Consider the following 7,480-nt stretch of genomic DNA (forward strand, 5'->3'; position numbering starts at 1 on the left):
GTTGCACGCCAGTGTTTCGTGCCGTAAATAGCAGATCTACAAGCTCGCAACGCGTCACATTTGTGACGCGTTGTGAGCTTGTAGATCTGCTATTTAATGAGCATGACACCGGCACGCAACTAAGTATAACTGAGGCTTTAAGTGATCAGATGGCTGGACTGCTGGGCTGCCAATACTTTCAAGATTTTCAAATGGGCCCTGATCCAGAAGAAGGTTTGAGAACCACTGATGCAAACGATCAGACTCAGATCTTGCTGACTGGGACATTTCAATGAGGACTGTCTGAGGCAAACTGGGTTCTACCTCATCAGCTGCAGGGATCAGGATCAGCCATCGCTCCCCTCACAGCGATCAGCTTCTGAACGGTTATTTAAGAGGTGCTCTGGTGACAGCATAGCGACAGTAGCTTTACAGCTCACATGCTCTCTGTTGAATGGCCCATAAATATACACTGTGGGGGCCAGCGTTGCTTCAATGACAGATTGATAGATAGTACTAGGTGGCAGTAGGAAACGTATGTGTGTGTGTGTGTGTGTGTGTGTGTGTGTGTGTGTGTGTGCGTGCGCGCGTGCGTTCGCCTGTGTGCGTGTGTGTGTGATATAAAGGAATATACACGTAAAATTAACATTGTGCAAATCTATTTGGAAATTAATGCAACCTTTCCACTGTCTCTCTCTCTGTGGTGCACACACACACACACACGCACGCACGCACGCACGCACGCACGCACGCACGCACGCACGCACGCACGCACGCACGCACGCACGCACGCACACACACACACACACACACACACACACACACACACACACACACACACACACACACACACACACACACACACACACACTGCATCATATTTCCTAATTGCTTTCATTGACATGTTTAACAAGGAACTGGGTCAGTGAGCCAGCGGTATCAGATCTCTGATGCAGCGCTACTCAACCCGCGGCCCGCGGGCCGCATGCGGCCCGATCGCAGCGTCTTGGCGGCCCCCTCATGGTCAAAAAAATAAAAAATAAAATAAAAATAAAAATATACATTTCCGTTCAAATATATGGGTTGATAAAACATTTTTCAAAAACAAACAGACAGACATACATACAGGTGCGTCAATTGTTACAGTAATGCATAGTTTTCTATGCATTTCGGGTTTTTGGGGGGGTTTGCTTTGCCGCGCGCCCAGGATAGGTGTCTGCCACTGGACATACACACAACACAAAATAAACTGGTACAGTGAAAAGAATATGATGTCAAAATGTACATTTTCTTGTGTGTTACAAAATCGAAAAATCCAAAATAGGACCGTCATTTTTATGGCGGCCCCTTGGACTTTTGGTATTTTGCTTGCTGAGTGGCCCCTGAGCCATCTTAAGTTGAGTAGCCGTGAGTGAGAACGTGAACTTTGTTCTTCTGCCTGTACAGTGCTAATAACAGCACAGCCTCCGCTGTTCATTGTACTGACCCAGAAAACACTCCCCAATCAAGCCAAATGTATGCTCTGCTACCGGCAAGACCTCAGGCTTGAGCACATGCTTGCATATGTGCACTGACTGCACACACACGCACGCACACACACGCACGCACGCACGCACGCACGCACGCACGCACGCACGCACGCACGCACGCACGCACGCACGCACGCACGCACGCACGCACGCACGCACGCACGCACGCACGCACGCACGCACGCACACACACACACACACACACACACACACACACACACACACACACACACACACACACACACACAGCACAGACACAGTAAAAATCCTCTGTGTTCTTTAATCCATTTGTAACTCTCTGAGAGTGCACAAATGTAACCAAACGGATAATTTGTGCACTCTCAGAGTTACAATTAACACTGAGGATGTCTTACTTTTTACTTTAAGACAGCTGATGAGAAAAGTAAAATACAAAAGGAATAAATCATTATTTTTTTAAAAGTGTGGTTTTGGGGTATATGTTGAGCCTATTAAATAAGTAAGAAAAACATTATATTTATTTTAAAATGATTGTAAACCACCAACAAACAAAACAAAAAACCTGTACAGAGACACATACTGTACTCATCACCAGCACCCTAGACCCCCTCCCCCACTGAGCAGCATGGAAGCCAATCACCAGGCGATATCTGGCTGTCCTCCTAAATCACCAGCAACTGCTGCCTCTGTCCTTTCAGATCTCTGGTGTTTCCGCCTTAAATCTGGGGCAGAATATTGCCGTGGAAAATCCCTTTTTTTTATTGTTGGGTTACAATGCAGTTAAAAATAGACTTTTGTCTCTCTTCCTAAACTGTGGCTTTTGTCAGGCAACTTTGATCTTATGCTAATGTGTCTCTGAAGGAGATACTGTATTTTGTTCTTTTACAAAGGCCACATTTTCCTCATAATTGACATTAGACTTGATGAGGAAAGAGAATACATGCTAAGTGAAGAGAACGCAATGTTGTTAAGGAAAGCATTTTTTTTGGTGTTCATTCTTGTATTGTATTGTGTTGTATTGAATTGTATTCTATGGCATAGATCTTGTATTCTCACTGAATGTTAGCCTATTGTTGCAGAATATATATACCTGTTATGACCACCTCCACCTTCAATCCGGTGTCCGTTTTTTTGGAATGTCATTATAGGCGAAAAATATTCATTCTCCATGATGCATGGAATGAACATATAAGCTAAAAATGGGTCCCATCGTGGCCCGTTCTGAGTTTGTATATCGGCTATTTTCACTGTGCAGCACTGTTGTACGATGAGGCATGAATCTGGGTTAAGCTGTTAAGTGTAGAGACTCAATAATAACAAAGAATTTAGCCGTATATATGTATATATACTGTATAGGCCAATCCACTGGTGTTGAATAGGAACAGAACAACCCCTGAGGGCTAGCAGACTGATCACTGACATCATTATCCTTGCCTTTAGAATTAGAGGGAACAGAATGGGTCTCATACATTAATTCATCTCTATCATAATGGTGGCTCACACTTTTGAACTTAACTCTGCAAATGGCTACTAAGAACAAGAAGAACAATACCTGCACTCTGAAATAACCACAGAACATTCACCACCTTAACCCTGGCATCCCAATTTTGGGCATGCCATTATTAAGGGTGTATTAAGGGTGTCAGGATGATGCAGCCTAATGGCAGCCACAGAACATCATGGGAATAGTACAGCGGTTCTCGGGTCCCACTGACGGGCCGCGAGGTGGGCCCTCAAATAATTGGCAAAAGATTACTACGATTTTAATGATAACATTAATATAATGTAAAAAATAAAAAAGTCTTAAATTATACTAAGTTGGTTCCATCGATACAACCCGGAACACAATAGATTGATTGATTGATTATTAAAATAAGCAGGCTTTGAAAATACACTTTGAAAATACACTTTCAAGTGCACTTTGAGACCACTTTGAGATCACTTTACAAGTGGTCAGATAGGTGGGCAGCGAACACTTTCAAGAGAACCACTGGAATAGTAGGAACTCTGAAACACAGACAGTCAGGACATCAATGCAGGAGTTCTGAGAAAAAGTTCTGAGAACGCCTGTTCTAGAAACATCTGAAAGAGCAAACAGTACCAGAACTTGGATGTGTTTCTAGCTCTATGCTACCCTTGTGCACTTCAGATAATTAACCGCTACATGCAATCACTCAGTAGATACTGTACTGTACGTCTCCCAACAGCAAGAAGGGAGTGGCAGTTGGGAAAAAGAAAAGAATAGACAAAGAAAGAAAGTAATTAGTGTGACAGCAAGTGATGGGATGAATCAATGGTGAAGGGAAAATATTTTGAAGAGAATAGAGGCAGAGAGAGGAGTTAATTATCTTCATATATCAGATGAAGTTGGTGGAAACAGTAAAACATTGTAGCGGAGAGAGTAGTGCATAAAACAGCAGTGAGAGAGAGAGAATCTTTATTTTTTGATGTGCTTGAGCAAAACATGTCATTTAAAAAAGAGAAATGTGAAACGTCATCTCACTCCCTGACACCACAATACAATACTTACACACACACACATGCACACGCACGCACGCACGCACACGCACACGCACACGCACACGCACACGCACACGCACACGCACACACACACACACACACACACACACACACACACACACACACACACACACACACACACACACACACACATACACACACACACACTGACACTCACTCACTCACACTCAGTCAAAGATTATAGCAGCATCGTTACACCAGCCACTAACCAGTAACAGCAGCTGTAACGTAAAAAACAGCAGAAAATCAATGACAGTAACAGGGACGCATGCAGAGAGAGAAGGTGAAAAAGAGACAGATGGAGAGCTAAAGAGAGAAAGAGAGAAAAGAGAAGAAGAGGAGGGAGGACGACAAGGGGAGAGGCTTCTGCTCTTGCATGCTGTTGCTGTTTTGATTGACACCACTGAGATCAGTGCTGCTATCTGGTTTCTCATCTGGCATGAAGGGTGGATTCCCCTGCTCACTGACCCCCCCCCCCCCCCCTGTTTCTCTCCATTCTCTCTCTCTCTCTCTCTCTCTCTCTCTCTCTCTCTCTCTCTCTCTCTCTCTCTCTCTCTACCTCCTCCATCCATCCCTCCATCCCTTCACTCTCTTCTCTCTGGGTATTCTTGTCAATGACTCACCTGCGTGGCTCAGTAGAGAATGTAACTGCTCTCAACAGTACAGATACATAGAGCATGGAGCTGGAGAGAAGAGAACGCAGAGTTGTTGAGGAAAGCATTGTCTTATGTACTTGGGTTGATTCTTGTATCGTATTGTATCATTTTGTATTCTATGGCAAAAGACCTTGTTTATGATTCCTCGTACTGTAGTAGCATGATTTGGTAGGCAATATTATATTTAGTAAATGTAATGTAATTATGATATGAAGTAAATTTGTAAGTTGTATCACCTCCCTTTCCGAAGAAAGGTTTGGACGTGGAAAGGAGCATGTATTGCCATTAACCACTTAAACCCTCTAGATTGGCTCTGTACTTAGAGCACTTTTTTCCGTTAACGCCCAATCTCTTCACCAAAAACGTTCTGAGCTTGTAGATCGGCTATTTTTTGCTAACCCCCATAGAATATGGATGCTGGGGTTCAAGTGGTTCAGAGTTGTCTGTCTGCAGGAAAGAGAGAGAGCCATATAACAGTCTTACCGCTCTCATTCCTGCAGACCTGGAGGCAGATGTCAGCAGGAATGAGAGTCGTGTCTGTCTGCAGGTCTGCAGTCTCTGTCACCTCCCAATGACAGAGACTGATTGATAGCCAGTCCAGTGGCTATAAATATGTAGTAAACACACCATTGTGTATGGTATGTCTCAGCTGACATTCCTGCCGTGTTGAGTAAGATCATTTTCCCACAGTGATCTTATCAGACTATTGTCACCGTCAGGCAGAAAGCTTAATTGTATCTTCATCTCTCTATGTCTTTTTATATTTTTCATAAGTTGATACAATATTTTATACTTTGTTGTATGTCAGTGTCAACAATGTGAAAAAGCAATTTTCACTTTTTTTTTTTACCCCCACCAATAATGACATGCCATGCTCAAAATAGTAACAGTTGAAAGTGGTTAAGTCTGGGTGTGGATTCTATAAATATTTAACCAATGAAAAGTATTTACAAGAGCTTGTGACCATGCAAATAATAACTACATTGGTTCCATTGGAACACGGTTTCTTTTTTCCAGGTAAGGTAATGGCTTTGGAGGACATACAAGTCTGTGATGATTTGCTGTAAACACACCAGAGCATTGCATATAGGCTCAGCTGAACATTCCTGCAGTGTTGAGTAAGATCCTTTTTTTCCCCAGTGATCTTATCATACAGTGAATACAGCTGCTGCGCTTTTCTAGGTACTAAAAGTTGCTTTACAGAAACAGAATAAATAAATAAAAAATTAAAACTACTTTATTTGGGGGAAAAACTAGTTAAAAACGTGTGTGTGTGTACTGTTTGTCTGTGATTGTCTCCAGTCTCTGAAATAATCCAATCATGTTGAAAAAACAACCTGATACAGCTTTATTCCAGCTTTGCTTTATTTGTGTTTATACTAAAGCGCTAAGAAAACATTGTGATCTATAAACGATGTGTCACCTCCATTACGCCAATATCTCAACTCGGTTGGTAATGACATTCTGCCACGGTGAACCTACTGCTGGTATAACCTCTTCTGTTGGATATCCTTTCGTTGTTGTTTTTCACGGTTAGAGGACAGGGGATGATGTCGGAACAACATATTTCTCCTAGGCAGGATTTTCACTGACAGAAGTTAGTTGGTGCCTTCAGATCTCTCTGATATTGTGTGACTGTTATTCGATGGGCCGTGAGGAGTTTTGTAAGTGGGCCCCCAAATAAATGGCAAAACACTAAGATTTTAATTGTCGTTTTGTGGTTAATGCATGTTTTGAATTAATTCTATACTAAATTATATTGGCTAAAGGGAGGGCCGTCATTATGACTTAGACATAACCATAAACAAACCCGATACGCCCAGGGCCCGTCACTATGACTCAGACATTACCATCAACAAACCAGGGATCTCCATGAAAGGGACACGGACTGACAGATACAGAGATCTCCATATATGCAGGCATGCAAATGCAATGCTCATTTGGTATGTTCTTGCACTCTATTTAAATGACGTGACGCGTACGTCGCTTAACACCTACACTGCAAGTCACACAATGGACAATTGATATGCATCTAGGCTTATTCCTATGTTAATTCGCTAGGTGTGAGTCGGGAGCCTTTGAAAACTTTGTTGAGGTGCGAATTTAAAGTAGTTTTAAATCTATGCGTGTGCCTGCGTGTGCTCCTGGTCAAATAGGTTCCGGCACGGCATGCAAGGCCATCCAGTGAGCATTGCACCCCTGCATATATGGGCACAAAATGACTCAGACATATCGGTCGGATCGGCAGTGTGACTCTAGATGTGAGGGCCACATAGCGGCCTGAACCTCTAGTAATCTAAATCTGCAAAGTAACTAGGAACTAGACGGGTCGCAATTCTGGGAAATTGCAAAGTGTGGTTGCGCCGACGCGATTCGCGGGTCGGTGCCGCCGGGACCCGAGTAATACGCTGGGAGGAATAGCGTCGGAGGCTGCGGCAATTACATTGTCACGTCACTCCTGAGATCACTTGCTTTTCATTTTGAGAGGATTGATCCCCCAAAAATCATGTTTTTGCATAAAACGGTTACGTTTTGGGCATTTGTGGCGCCCTCTATGGGTCAAAGTGGAAATTATTTTGGGGATTCGTTGAGTAAACCACCCTCGACATGTGATTCAAATTTGGGATTGACCGGACGTTTCGTTCGTGAATTGTAGCATTTTTGGTAAAACGGGCCCCTCCCACTAACTTTGGAAGCCATTTACGGACGAACGGTAAGGACTATCAAAATGCCGTTTGGATATGTTTATCGCATGGGTCCAGAGATCATGTGTACCGATTTTTGTTAGATTTGGAC

This window comes from Gymnoscopelus braueri (genome assembly GCF_963280865.1).
Source record: "Gymnoscopelus braueri genome assembly, chromosome: 5".
Taxonomy (NCBI): Eukaryota; Metazoa; Chordata; class Actinopteri; order Myctophiformes; family Myctophidae; genus Gymnoscopelus; species Gymnoscopelus braueri.